Genomic DNA, 16,019 nt, shown 5'->3' with positions numbered 1-16,019 from the left:
CCATGGCTGATACAGCATTGTATCACTTCTCATTCACAGCGAATTCTCGCACAATATTGTAACCAGAAATTAACAGGTCACCATCCCCTGGCTACAGTGTTTTTGAAGGTATTTTAAACACACAGAACAGGAGCCTCAACCACAAGGTGATTAGAAAGTAAACACCAAATGCTGGCACTTCAGCTGAGGGCAGTATGTTTTTAAAATACAGAAGAAACCAAACTCAACGTCTTGGCCATTTCTGACCATCTGCCTACTGTCTTTACGAACACAAACACCTGGAAAGGAGAAGCTGAAGAGTTCCTGGGCCAAAGACACAAGTTTGGGAGTTTCGCAGAGGTGAAATCTCAACAGGACAGGGTTCCTGGCTTTGATTCAAACACTTGTTCTGCCACCAGCTGTGTGACAGAAAACAAGTTAAATATTTTTCTAAATCTCAGTATTCTTGGCTGCAGAAAGGAAGAATACAGAACCTATTTTGAAGGACTGTTTAGGATGAAATAAGGTACGTGGCAATCACTGAGCATGACTCCTGGAGAAGGAAATATTCCATTAAGGAGAGCCGACTAAAAAGGGGGTGGGGGTTTCCCTGGTGGTGCAGTGGTTGAGAGTCTGCCTACCGATGCAGGGGACACGGGTTCGTGCCCCGGTCCGGGAAGATCCCACATGCCGCGGAGCGGCTGGGCCCGTGAGCCATGGCCGCCGAGCCTGCGCGTCCGGAGCCTGTGCTCCGCAACGGGAGAGGCCACAGCAGTGAGAGGCCCGCGTACCGCAAAAAATAAATAAATAAAATAAAATAAAAGTAAAAAGAGATGGGACGGCATGACCGTCACGGGAAATAGCACTGGTGGTAAGGAAAGTGAATCAGCTTTAGAGCGCCACAGGAATGAACTTTGCTCTACAGTACTTACAACACAGGATGACAGACAGGATTCAGAAGGGAAATAACAGAGAACCTGGTGACTGTTGAGAATCTCAGGAGCAAGTTACCAGGCTGCACTGGAGGAGCAGCAGCCTGGGCAAAGGACCTGGAGGCCCCTGCTCTGTGTAGCACTGTGGTCCCTGGATTCTTCATCTGTAACAGAGGGGCTGAAGAAGGTCTTTTTTGGAACTTCCCAGTTTTTAACATTCTTTCTCTTTACAGACGTTTCTTAAAGGTGAGATTCTAAATAGTCTTAAAAAACAAATAAATGGAAAGAATATTATACAGTCCTTTAGAAAAATAAACAAACAATATAGCCACTGAACAATATAGCCAAACTGCCCAGGCCAAACACTGACTAGCTGCTACAGAGGCTTCACTTACACCTTAGGGATTAAGGTTAGTGTTAATTTTCAGGCCTCCGTGAAAGCTGCAATAGTTTATGCCACAGGTCTTTAAATGACATTATGCATAGTTAATCATCTACACAGTTAACATGTATATAACCTCGCTTCTCAGAAACAAAATCTTTCCTCCTGCTTTTTGTGTGTGAGTCCAGGCACCGTACATAAAGAACCCTAGGCTGCCGTGGGTCTAAGCTGCCAGTCCAGTGTATCTAAAGGGAGGTTGACTCCTTAGGACTCAGCAGACAAATCCACTGATGACAAGATTCAGCTCAATGATACAGAATGAGTGTAACTCTGGCCACAACGAGAAAACTACTGGCAGATTCAGGAATCATAATTATTTGTCAGTTTAGAAAGACCTGTTTCAGCTCACAAGTAGAAACTGTTCAGGGCCACAGTGGAAATTAAAACTTTTTTTCACTTACTTCTAGAATCTTCACAGCCTTGAAAACAGAAAAACAATAAGTAAGGCTCTAACCTAGAGGGTGACAGAAAAAACACTGTTCTATCCCTCTCACGTAGGTATTAGCGAACCCATTCATAAATGCTAAACTGAACTAGAAAGTACATGTGAAAGGTCAGCTATGGGTCAATTTTAACCAGATTCCTACAAACAGTTCATTTTTTTAAAAAATAAATAAACAAAAACAACCTCAAGATCAGTTGCATCAGTATTAAGGGAAAAACATTTACAGAAAGTGCTTTAATACCTACTCAGTAGAATTTAGGTGCAGAAATGACTGCTTCCAATCCATGGGGCTCAATAACCTTAACCTTGGTGATTTTTGAAGAGTAATTTTAAGGCTGTGTAAACAATAGTACACATATGCTTTTTTTGGTTGCAACGATAAAGTAATGGAACAAAGAAAATCAAAGAGGCATACACCAAAGCATGTGAGATTACTGAGTTGGGAAAATTTCTGAGTGACTGCTCTTTTATCTAGAAACCTCAAAGAACAAAGCTAGGGCTTCCCTGGTGGCGCAGTGGTTGAGAGTCCGCCTGCCGATGCGGGGGACACGGGTTCGTGCCCCGGTCTGGGAGGATCCCACATGCCGCAGAGCTGCTGGGCCCGTGAGCCATGGCTGCTAAGCCTGCGTGTCTGGAGCCTGTGCTCCGCAGCGGGAGAGGCCACAACAGTGAGAGGCCTGCGTATCGCAAAAAAAAAAAAAAAAAAAAAAAAAAAAAAAGAACAAAGCTAGTGACTAAAACATAAGCAAAAAGGCTCTGGGCAACCACAGTAGTGCCCCTCCAGCAATGTCCCTGGAGAACCTCGAAGCCCTCACCCTGAACCTTAGCTGTCTGGCTTCCTCACAGTTCTGGATTTCCCAGTCAAACAGGTCTGAAAGAACAAATGAGAGAGACTGAGTGATTTTAACACAGAGCAGTGGCGCAAGAGAGCCTCACTGTAGAAGACTCCAAAACTTGGCAAACTATTGGGTTGGCCAAAAAGTGCCTTCGGTTTTTAAGTACACATAAAAGACACATTTTTCATTTTCACCAAGAACTTTATTGAACAACGTCTTCACCCTTCTGATCCACTACCTTCTGCCATTTTTCAGGCAACGTCATAATTCCATCTTCCCAAGACGTTTTATCTTTTTGAGCAAAGAACTGTTCCGGGTGCCTTTTACACTCTTCCAGGGAACTGAAATTTTTTGTAAAGACCAGAATAAGTGGAAATCCGAAGGTGCAATGTCCGGTGAATACGGCGGATGAATCAGAACTTCCCAGCCAAGGTGTAACAGTTTTTGCCTGGTCATCAAAGAAACACAAGGTCTTGTGCTATCCTGATGGAAGCGTATGCGTTTTCCATTGACTAATTCTGGAAGCTTTCGTCAAGTGCTTTCAGTTGGTCTAACTGGGAGCAAGACTTGTTGGAATTAATCGTTTGGTTTTCTGGAAGGAGCTCATAATAGAGGACTCCCTTCCAATCCCACCATATACACATCACCTTCTTTGCATGAAGACCAGCCTTTGGTGTGGTTGGTGGTGGTGGTTCATTTCGCTTGCCCCACAATCTCTTCCATGCCACAGTACTGCACAGTATCCACTTTTCATTGCCCATCACAATTTGTTTTAAAAACGGAACATTTTCATTACATTTAGGTAGAGAATGGCATGCGGAAATACGGTCAAGAAGGTTTTTCTCGCTTAACTTACGTGGAACCCAAACATCAAAGTGATTAACATAATCAAGCTGGTGCAAAGGACGTTCAACGCTTGATTTTGAGTATGTCGGCTATCTCCCACGTTGTATAACATTGATTACTCTCAATTAACGTCTTGATTTGATCGCTATCAACTTCAACTGGTCTACCTGACCACTGGGTATCGTCCAGCAAGAAATCTCCAGCACGAAACTTTGCAAACTACTTTTGACGTGTTCGATCAGTCACAGCACCTTCTCCGTACGCTGCACAAATCATTTTTTGCGTTTGGTTTGGTTTGGTTTGCGTTTTTTACCTTTCTTGAAATAATAAAGAATAATATGCCAAAAATGTTTTTTCTTCCATCTTCAATATTAAAATGGCTACACAAAAATTCAGCAATTTTGATGTCTTTCTTTAAATGCACACTAATATGACAGCTATCACATACGATCTAGCAAAATTGTTTTGAATGAAGTTAAAGACAACTAAGTGCTACTAGAGTCATCTTATGGAAAAAACCAAATGAACCTTTTGGCCAACCCAACATTATGCAAACCAAAGATCTGAAACTCTCCACAGTCGCACACGATTCTGTGTGATGGCCACCAGTAATGATGACTCGGAGGCATCAAGTAAAGGCAGACTTGATTTGAGACACATGAAAACTTATACCTCATTCGTGACATGGGGGGTGGGGTGCAGAATGGAGGATAGTTAAGAGCCAACTTTCCCCCAAATCCCTGAATAAGCAGTACTTCAAAGTACTTGAGTAAGCTGGAATACACCACCCAACCAATACTATGGGCAGGGAGAAGGCAGGCCAAGCAACAGACAGGGCAGCAAGAAGGGCAAGGGTGGGCAGTCGGTGTAGTGATTTAATGAGAAGCCCAGAGAGTGACCGGCTATGGGGAATAATCCCTCTCCTGGAGAAGAGAGCTGGTCGGGGCAGCGCTGCAGGACAGGAAATGGAACAGACGGCAGAGACTTAAAAGAGCAATAGCTTCAAAGGTAGCCAGGGCTGACCCCAGGCCACCTCAGAGATCGGACCTACAAGCAGCAGGAGACCTTGCCCCCGAGGGGCCCTGAGGGGCAGGTGCCCTCTGACTCGACTGGGGCAGGCTGGGTCCACCTAGGGGTGGAGCCAAGGAAGAAATACTCAGCAACCTGACAGGTCAGAATAAATCAGTCAATATGGTGGTTATACATGACAATTCTGTTATTTAAATAAATGTTCTTTGTACCAAGAAAGCCAAATACACTATACTTTATGCCAATACAAATATGACAGTATTTTATAAATCAAATGTCCTCAAATGTTACAGAAATATCACAGTCACTACTAGAATATTTTTATACTCTCAATATTATAAAGTCCACAATCTAAACAAACTGTGATAGAAAAGGAAAGGAAGTAAAAGTAAACTATTACAAAAAATTAAAAATAAGTACTATAATTTATTTTAGTAACATTTTGTGTAACAGTAAAATCCAACTGTGGCAGGCTAAAAAATGACCACCAGAAGATATCCACATCAAATCCCTGGAACATGTGATTGTGACCGTATTTGAAAAAAGGGTCTTTACAGACGTGATGGTGATTAAGTTAAGGATTTTAAGATGAGGAGACAATTCTAGATGACCCAGGCGGGACCTATACCCAGTGACCAGCATCCTTATGAAAGAGAGGCAGTGGGAAACACGGAACAGAGAAGACACAGACACAAAGAGAAGATGGCAATGGGAAGACAAGCAGAGAAAGATGTGGCCATAAAGGAGGAGAGCTAGGAGAGCTACTCAGTGCTGAAAGAGGCAAAGAATGATTCTCCCCCTGTGGAGATGGAGGGAACATGGCCTCACTGACACGTTGGTTTCTAACGTCTGGCCTCCAGAACTAGGAAAGAATAAAACCTGTTGTTTTAAGTCGCCAAGTTTGTGGTAATTTGTTACAGCAGCCACAGGAAACTAATACACCAACCTTCAAACTTTGCGGGTAAAACAATTTATCTAGGAGAGCTATAAAAAAAAAAGTATTCTGAAGTATACTTCAAACTAGTATAAGAAACACACATACTAGGACAAATATAAATTTTAATATTCTACAGTACATTTAAGAAGTTTTGTTCACATGTGAGCCTTTTCAAAACTCATGGGCCCACGTTGTTCTAAGATTTAAACACTTACTTAGATTTCAACACTTTCAGCAAATGCTCTCCCATTAGGGTTTTGCAAAGAGCAGGGACTCCATCACGTTTATTACTGAACAAATAAATGAATGAATGATTTTACTGAAGCCTCTTCTTCGATGTAAAAAGGCTAAGGGCTTTTATCCTGACTTGCTAAATACTTATTATGTTAGCATTAATGCTTAATATAGATTCACAGATGTTAAAATTCCAACTGACTGATGTTAAGTAGACAGTTTTCAAAACACAATGTAAACCTCAAAATATTTTACCAGTATTTAGCTTGGAAAAAAATCTTATGAGAAAGAAATTTCTTAAATTAGCAAAGGAACTTTCTAACTTTTGCCAAACAAAAGTAAAAGCTGAATCACACTGATCCGAACCTGCTGAGAGCCTAGGAGGAAGGATGGAGACACACAGCCAGGCTGCAGCAGGAAGGGTTTTTAACTTGCTGAATGGCAAATCCCCCAAACTGCAGATTCAATGGACATTTCAAGGGGACTGTTGTAAGGCACTGGCCTCAATTCTAGACTCCCCTCAAGTTTAAATTATTATGTGTATATAAATATGACAGAGTGCGGCTATTAATCTGCAGGTGATAACCGTACTACTTTTCTCACAGAATTGTTATAAAGATGAAATAAATTCATTCATAAAAAGCACTTAAACTTTTGCCTAACATAGAAGCACTCAACCAACAAATACATTCAAATTTTGTTACGATTATTAATATTGTTGCTGTTATTAATGACATCAGGCAACCGACCAATAGTTGATACCTAATAAAATGAAAATAACAGTGATAAATTTAAAGTCCCCTGCCTGGCTGGAAATTCAGTCAAAAAGCTGAGAGCGGGAGATAAATGGCTTAGGAAAGGCAAAAATGCGAAGAAAAATGAAACAAAACAGGACAAAGACAAAACACAAGAAAAAAATGAATGTGACGTGCACATTCATGAAGGCTTGGACTGCACTGAGGGGAGCTTTTGGGACAGCTGAAGTTAACTCCTTGACACCATATGCTGACCAAACCTGACAAGCGTTGCTTTAGTGCAGGGGTCGCATTTTAAGACAGTCAGATAGACAAAGCTGACCAGGAAGAGAAATAAAATGGTTATACATAAAAATGGTTACACACACACACACACACACACACACATAAAAACTACACCATGGATGAAAACTGGAAACATTACCCTCAGTGAAAGAAACCAGTTACAAAAGACCACATATTGCACAATTCCACTTAAATGAAATGTTCACAACAGGGGAATCCATAAGACATGGAAGGCAGAATATAATAATAATATAATAATGGCTGCCTGGGTGGGGTGAGGAGAGATGGGAGATGGGGAGTGGCTAATGAGCACAGGTTTCCTTGGGGGGTGAAATGTTCAAAAACTGATCGTGGTGGCAGTTAACACAAATCTGAATATACTGAAAGCCATTAAATTGTACACGTTAAATATGTGAACTATATAGTACAAGAATTATGTTTCAATAAAACTATATTAAAAAGAGATAAAAGAAAGAAATGGCTAAAGAAACCTGTGAGTGGTTCACACTGAAAAGCAAAGTGGGGCCACAACTGTGATGAGCTGAATCGGGAACACAACAGACCAGAAGAACTTACAGCCAGACTTCTGTGTTAAAAAAATTATCAAAAATAAAATCACTACTACAATAAGTAATGAAGATGCCATTCCCAGAGGTTGATAATGTAAGTGGCCTTTATCTCCTCACCCACCCCTGAGAACCTTTGATAATGCTCTCTGTTATATTTAGGGGAAAGAACAGAGGCATAAAGTCAACTTGAAGTAAAAGCTACAGATTCTCTAAAAAGGAATAAAATATGAAAGTGTTAAATTTAAAAAGTCATCTTCAGGGCTTCCCTGGTGGCGCAGTGGTTGAGAGTCCACCTGCCGATGCGGGGACACGGGTTCGTGCCCCGGTCTGGGAAGATCCCACATGCCGCGGAGCGGCTGGGCCCGTGAGCCATGGCCGCTGAGCCTGCGCGTCCGGAGCCTGTGCTCCACAACAGGAGAGGCCACAGCAGTGAGAGGCCCGCATACCGCAAAAAAAAAAAAAAAGTCATCTTCAAACAAGATAAAATGAATTAAGTCATATAATTTGTGTGAGAAGTGCTGTTTCGTGTAACTTTTGAACAGAAGTGAATGTCTGAAGTTCTCAGCCCAAAGGGAACCACATGGGTAAATTTCTAACACAAAAAATTTTCAGAACAAAAGTTCAAAATATTTCTAATTGGTCAAAGCACAATAAATAAAAACTCAAATTTGTCTATTATTATGCTGATAATCAGTTGAAAAGGTCATGGTTACACCAGAAAACTTCACTACGTGGTCTCTTTCAGCAATTTCACTTCTACTATCATTAAGAATGCAATATGAGGTAGAGTCCAATATCCTGTTACAACATAAATAAAACCCTAGCAAAGGTGCTTGTCAAGACTGATTTAAATAAGGTGTTCTTGTAATTACTGGATTTCCATCAAAAGAAATCATATAGCACTATCAACTATTACTCTTTCCAACCAAAATCCTGAGACAAAAAAACCACCACCCTACAACCAATTAATGGGGACTAATCCAATGGAGAAATAGTAAAAAGAGAAGAATTTAAGCAAAGGGTGTGAGTGTGGAATGAATTTCAGAAGAATCCTGATCATATACCTTAGGCAAAGTAAAAAAAAAGGGCCTCCTGGCAATGTCTTATCTGGGAGCTGGAACAGACTCAACATTCATTAAAGTCTGAAGCACTGCAAAGCTAATCCAGGGCCAGATGCTTTAGTGAAGTCCATTTACAAGGAACAAATAGAAGATCTCTGACAGAAATTCTATAGACTTAATTTTTTAGAATGAAAGAGAGGAAGATGAAAATGATCCTTAAAGCAGGCTTATCTGCATACTCTGCTATGCCAACTCTACAACAACAGGTTCTGCATGATCAAATGTGACGGTGACTTGGACCCGATTTATGTATTCCATCAATTCGACAAATATTTAGTCCTCTCTACCCTGTACCAGGCATCGGCTAGAGCGCAGAAAACAAAGATGATTAACACTCAGTGGTTAACAAATAGTGATATTTATAGATCAGAGATAAAAACTAACGATTAAGCTACTGGAGGCCTTTCATCCTTTGTTGAAGGAGATGTGGGTGTGCATAAATAAGTAAGCAAACACGTATACACTCTCTTGAATATGTAAAAAGCTTAATCCAAATGTCTAACAGCCATCCATATTTCAGGGAATAAAACTGTCCAGGCAAAGGTGAAATCTTTGCTGCATGATTATAAATTTTACTTATACACAGTGAAAATGTATATGTTTAGTGTTAGCAAGAGAAGGTAAACATAAGAATGCAAATAAGTTTCTGAGAAAGAGAAGCCAAAGAATTTGAACTGTATTTAGAAAATGGGAAAGAGACCTGAGCTCAAATAATAAAATCCAGACCAATTTAGGAAAAATAAGTCAGCATGATATTTTCCAGAAAACCCTAGTCTCAAACGAAAGGGCTCTGGGGCAGTTTCCAAGCATAAATATAAAGGTCTATTTTATAAAAGGCCAAATAAATGTACGCCTTTAAAGATGGCTGAGTAAATTCCATTAGAATAATACAGGCCATTTCTATGTCACCTAGCAATTATGCTTAAAATTTACATATATGCTAAACGTGTACAATAAGCCTAATTAGAATTTCATTTGGAGAAACATGCGTGGCACAGCACACACAGAAACATTTCTATTAAGATAGTCCAGAGGTAGCACCATTGCTCTGTCATGTTTTAGTATGTTATTTAACATATGTATACCATAAATGTATGAATAAAACAATTTTGCGTTCACAGGTATTCACAATTTAAAATAGTAAAGTATAATAAAACTATCTTTGCTGACGCACATTAAGGAGTAGGCCTGTGGTTACTAAGAACAGCCCCCCTCTTGGGGCTTCCCTGGTGGCGCAGTGGTCGAGAATCCACCTGCCAACGCAGGGGACACGGGTTCGTGCCCCAGTCCGGGAAGATCCCACATGCCGTGGAGCGGCTGGGCCCGTGAGCCATGGCCGCTGAGCCTGCGTGTCTGGAGCCTGTGCACACCCTCCTCTTGCAATAAGAGAGGCCAACACATTTATTACATCTTCTTCCTCTCTATCAGTATAAAACTGCTTTTTATGTAAGAAGTAAAAAGATAAGAAATACATTTAACATGAATGAGTACACAAAGAACTGTTTACCTAACTAGTCTGCAAGTCCACTGCTGAATCAAAAGTCTCATCATGTGGCCATGAAAGTAAGATATTTATATATTAACTACTTCTGTGATTCTCCAATGACAGCTCTGCTATTAAAACTGTATGTGGCTCAAGTTTTATACAACCCGAGAATCACCTGCACTACATTAAAATGGACTAAACACTCCAAACAAAAGGCAGAGCCAGACTGGATAAAAAAGCAAGAAACAACTGAAAAGCTTAAAGTACACAAGAGAGGTGCTTTAAATAAAAGTAAAAATCAGGATTCAAAGTAAGAAGCTGGAAGAAGATATACCATATGCAGACAACAGGCATAAGAAAGCCAGAGTAGCTGTACTAATTTTAGACAAAACTGAGTTCATGACAAAAGGGTTACACCAAAAATGTTAAAGGGTCACTACAGGGAGAAAGATAAAGACACAATTTCTATACATATGAAGCAAAAACTAACAGAATTAAAAGGAGAAATAACCAAATTCACAAGACTTTAACACACCTTTCTGAGTAACTGACAATACAACTAGATAGGACACAGAAGATCTGAATGATAATATAAACCACCTCAAAGAAACTGACAATAATAAAACAGTACACCTAACAACTGCAGAACATAAGTTCATTACAAGTGTACACGGAACATTCACCAAGGTAAATCACATGCTGAGCCAAGAAACAAGTCTCAGATTTCAAAAGACTGAAATCTTACTGGGTACTCTGACCACAGCAGAACTAAATTAGAAATCAATAACATTCCAAAAGGGGGGGGGAGGAGGTGGCCGGGAGAGAGAGGATGGGGAGAGAGGGAGGGCAGGGAGAGAGGCGGGGCAGGGAGAGAGAAATCCCAAGGCCCTGGTGATTAAACAATTTAATTCCAAACAATCCATGGGTAAAAGAAGAAATCACACATAAAATTTTTAACAAAATGGTAACAGAATGTTCCATTCTAATTACAAATTAGAATTTGTGATAAAATCAGTTATCTAAGATCCCATTTTAGGAAGCTAGGGGGAAAAGTAATCAAATCAACCCAAAATAAGTAGAAAAGAAATAATAAAAATAAGATTGGGAGATCAGACAGAGAAAAATCAATGAAACCAAACGCTACCTATCTGAAAAGATCAATAATATTGATAACCTTCTATTTTAGCATGATTAAGAGGAAACAAATTAGCAATATTAAGAATTCAAAGTCAAAATTACAGATTCCTATAGACATTAAAAAGATACTACAGGGCTTCCCTGGTGGTGCAGTGGTTGAGAGTCCGCCTGCCAATGCAGGGGACACAGGTTCGTGCCCCGGTCCGGGAAGATCCCACATGCCGCGGAGCGTCTGGGCCCGTGAGCCATGGCCGCTGAGCCTGCGCGTCCGGAGCCTGTGCTCCGCAACGGGAGAGGCCACAGCAGTGAGAGGTCCATGTACCGCAAAAAAAAAAAAAAAAAAAAAGATACTACAGAAATAATTCGTAATTTATACCAACAAATTTAATATCCCAGATGAAATAAAACATTTAGAGATCAACAGATTACTAGTGACACATAACAAAATATAAAATCTGAATAGGCCTATGTCTATCTGTACTTTTGTAACAGAGAAGAACAAACCTGACTCCATATCAGACCTATACCTTTAGCTCTTAACACTTGGGCTCTGTTACCTGCGCTGAGTCATGCTGGCACTCCCCTCCCTTTTGGTATAAAAGAAGCCTGAATTCTAACTCAGGTGAGGCGGTTCTCTGGGACACAGTCCGCATCTTCTTGGTCTGCCAGCTTCCGGAATAAAGTCACTATTCCTCTCTCGATTTATTGGCCTGTTGTGTGGTGAGCAGTACGAACCTGGTTTCAGTAACACTCGTTAAGTTTCCATTAAAAAAAATTTAGTCCCAGACGGCTTCACTGTCAATTCTATCAAACATTTAACAAAGAAAAAAGATCAATCCTTTATAAGAGAAAAACAGAGTAGGAGGAAATATTTCCCAACTAATTTCTGAAGTCAGTATTACTCTGATATCAAAACCAGAAAAAGAAATTACAAGGAAAGAAGACTACAGCTCACTATCCCTCATGAACACAAATGTAAAAGTTTTTAACAAAATAATAGCAAACTGAATCCAATAGTACAGAATGCCCAAGCAGGATTTAATCTAGGAATGCACAGTTGGTTTAACATCTGAAATGAATAAATATAATTCACCATACTAACAAATAAAGTATATAACAACCATATGATCATTTCATTAGATACAAAAGAAAAAAAAACAGCATCTGACAAAATTCAATGGCCATTCATGGTAAAAACCTCAACAAACTTAGAAATAAAAGGGAACATTCTCGGCTTGACTAAACAACAACAAAAATCCTACATTGTACTTAACACTAAACGACTGAATGTTTTTTCCTTAAAATGAGAAAGAAAGCAAAGATGTCCATTCTCATCATTTCTATTCAGTACTGTACTGGAGGTTCAAGCAAGTGCAAGAAAGCACAGAAGAGTAATAAAACACATAAATCAGAAAGAGGTAAAGCTATCTTTATTTGCAGATGACATGACCGTGCACACAGAAAATCCTAAGGAACCAACCAGAAAGCTACTAGTGTTGACCGTGTATTCTTTGTATAAAATAATACAAGGTAAAGTCATAAAAACTGATTGTACGTCTATCCTAACAATGAACACGTAGACAATGAAATTTTAAAATACAATTTTATTAACAATAGAATCTTCAAACAATAATTACTTAAGGGATAAATTTGAAAAAATATGTACAAAACTTGTACAGTGAAAACTGCAAAGTCTTACTCAAAAAAATTAAAGAAATCTTTTTTAAAAAGGGAGAGATACTATATCATGTTCATGGATTCGAAGATTCAAATTGTTAAGATGTCAAGTCTTCCTAAATAGATCCACAGATTCAATGCAATCTCAACCAAAATTCCATCAAAGCCTTTTTAAAAATAGAAACTGACAAGCTGATTTTGAAATTTATATGGAAATGCAAATGACCTAAAAGAGCCAAAGCAACCTTGAAAACAAGTACAAAATAGAAAGACTTATACCACCTGAGTTCCTATAAAGCTATAGTATTCAAAATACTGAAGTACTGGTAAAAAGAAAAAATTGATATAATATTAGATCAGTTAAACATAATAGAATATTAAAAAAAAAACCCAAACATATACAATCAGTGCTTGTTCAATAAAGGCATCAAGGCAATTCAATGAGAAAAGAATATTTTCAACAAATGCGGCTCCAACAACTGGCATCTGTGTAGGAGAGAATGAACTTTCACCTCTACCTTGCAATCACATGCAAAATTAATTTGAAATGAACAACAGGTCTAAATGTAAGAACTAAAACTTCAAGAAGAAAGCATAGAAACAATCTTTGTAATCATGGGATGATCAAAGAAACTTTCATAAAAGGAAAAAGATACATCAGACTTCAGCAAAATTAAGTTATTTTACTCTTAGAAACACACCATTATAAACAAAAAAAAAAGTCATAGTATGGGAGAAAATATTTACAATACATGTATCAAGGCACTTGTATTTGCAATATAAATTCTTACAAATAAATCATACTAAAGGCCAAATAATTCAATTTTTTAAATTAGGCGAAAGTTACTTCACAAAAGAAGATATACAAATGGGCTTTAAGACATGAAAAGATGCTCAACATTACCAACAGTCAGGAAATTTAAATGAAAACCTCAATGACATATCACTCCACATCCATTAGAATGGCTAAAAATTTTAAAGACTGAAAACATCAAGTCTCATGGAGCATGCTGAAGAACTGAAATTCTAACACACTACTGATGGGAATGTAAAATGCTACAGCCACTGTGGAAACCTGTTTGACAGTTTCTTAAAAAGCTACCTGCATATATACATTCCTGCAACTTCACTGCCAGGTATTCACTCAAGAGAAATGAAAGTATATGTTCTACAGAAAGGCTTGCATAACAAGGTTCATAATGGCCAAAAGCTTGGGGAAAAAAAAAATGTCCATCACCAGGTGAATGGATAAAATGTTATGAATATCCATACACTGGAATACTGCTCAGCAATAAAAAGGAATGCGCTATTGATAATGCAACAATATAAATCTACTCTAATATTACTATGCTGAAAGAATCCAGACCCCAAGTATTACATACAAAATTATTCTATTCATGTGACATTCTAGAAAATGCAACTAATCTATAAAGAGAGAAAACATATCAGTGGTTATCTGAGACTGGAAGCAGCAAAGGATTATAAAAGGGCATGAGGCAACTTCTGCAGATGCTGGAAATGATTTCTATCTTGAACACTGTAGTAGTTTCATTGGCACACACATCTACAAAAGCTCATCCAATTGTGTACTTTAAACCAGAGCAATTTATTATACAGAAATTACACCCCAATAAGTTTTTTTAAATACACACTAAAACTCTCATTTGCGAATAATGAAGAAAAAAGTCAAAACAAGTAATCCTGAAGACCCTGTGTTTTAAAACAGGTACATATAGTTGTCTAAAAGAACTAACAGTTTAAAAATGTTTTATTAGTGACTACAGTTTTAAACATTAAACTATTTACTTAAATGCATTTTAATTCGAATAGTCCTACTGGGATATTAAACATACTCTAATGTAGCCGTACTGCAGATTCCGTATACTTTAAATTTCTACATTGTACTGGGAAATAGAATAAACCTGTGTCTATTTCCTAAGCTGATAAATGCCTAACCTTGTTTTGACTCTATGCTACACTCTAAGAAACAACAAATACTTCTCACGTGACAATGCATTTATCTTTTTATTCCTTAACGTAATTCAAAACCCCCTTACTCCAAGGAAGTCAAAATAAACATTAACTTCTCTCAAGATTTTTCCAATCACTCCACTTCTCATTAAAGAAAGTGCCTACAGTTTCTGTGAGCCAGTACAACAATGAAGTTTAAAAATTAAAACAGCCACTAGAAGTTTCTTTTCATCACAAAATGAGCACACAACGCAGTCTTTTGATGGCTAAATGCACTTGTACTGCATAACCCGACACCTGAGCCATCTTGGGCTCACCTAGGCAGGAAGATTTTCAAGTGATGAGAAGGTACCTTCTCAGAAACAAAAACCCATAAAGCCAAAACCCTCTGGCAATGCTGAAGAAAACTTCAGAAGGAACTTGCTACAAAGGATCACAGGCAAAAATAACCCGAATTATTTCTGTACAGAAGTATGTTGTACAGAATCCTTAGAGGGGCTGGAATAAGAATAAATTAGATAAATTCAGGAAAGTGCCAAAAACAGACATTTAATTAAATATGGCAACATCTTTGTTATTCAAAATTCAACTGATCAGCAGAGTCATGAAAGGAGAATTTTTTTCATAAAGATTTTATACAAAAACCCAACAGAAAACAAACTCACATCAAAGAGTTACTTTAAATATACACACATTTTTTAGGGTATTCTGAATTCACAGACATACATCTGTCATAGCCACTGTTTGCAGTATCATCAATCTCTGGGTCTCAGTTTTCTCATCTGTAAAAATAATCTCAAAGGCCCCTTCTGGCTCTATCACTATATGTTCAGAATAAGGATTCCTTATAACAACAACAATTCAAAGCATCAAATAGGTGAGAAAGTAAATGGGAATATGCTAAATCATTCACTTATTTAGAACATGGCAGCAAGATGAATCAGCCTCCAACATGAGACTATTATAACGTTACGTGATACTCAAGAAACACAACTAGACCAGGGATAAAAGTCAACTATGCTGTTCAGATATCTACGTGTTTCCCCGAAAGCAAGAAAGATCCCTAAATTGGGATCTGTTATCAGTATTTTGCATTGCTGGCATTCAAACAAGTCATGTGGTCTTTCTACGCCTCGGATTCTTATCTATTTAGAGATGGGAACAGATGATTTTGAAAGTCCCTTCCGACTACAGTGACCTCTCAAGAAAAAGACAGACAAAAAGGGCACTCACATTATACTTAGTGAATCGTCGGAAGAGTTGCTCGGCCTCATGCTCAACATCCTATGTAAGTGTACACAACCCTGCAGACTATTAACAGATCAGAAATCCATACAA

At 38.5% G+C, this 16,019-nt stretch overlaps 1 protein-coding gene across 1 annotated transcript in view; it reads right to left on the bottom strand.

Moving 5' to 3' along the window:
- RERE (arginine-glutamic acid dipeptide repeats) overlaps window positions 1-16,019 on the bottom strand; it is a 423,849-nt gene that overhangs the window by 104,189 nt on the left and 303,641 nt on the right. The gene's annotated exons all lie outside the window — the stretch shown is intronic.

Source organism: Neophocaena asiaeorientalis, unplaced genomic scaffold, assembly GCF_003031525.2.
Source record: "Neophocaena asiaeorientalis asiaeorientalis breed wild unplaced genomic scaffold, Neophocaena_asiaeorientalis_V1.1 scaffold275, whole genome shotgun sequence".
NCBI classification, from domain to species: domain Eukaryota; kingdom Metazoa; phylum Chordata; class Mammalia; order Artiodactyla; family Phocoenidae; genus Neophocaena; species Neophocaena asiaeorientalis.
This window is presented reverse-complemented; position numbering and strand designations above follow the sequence as displayed.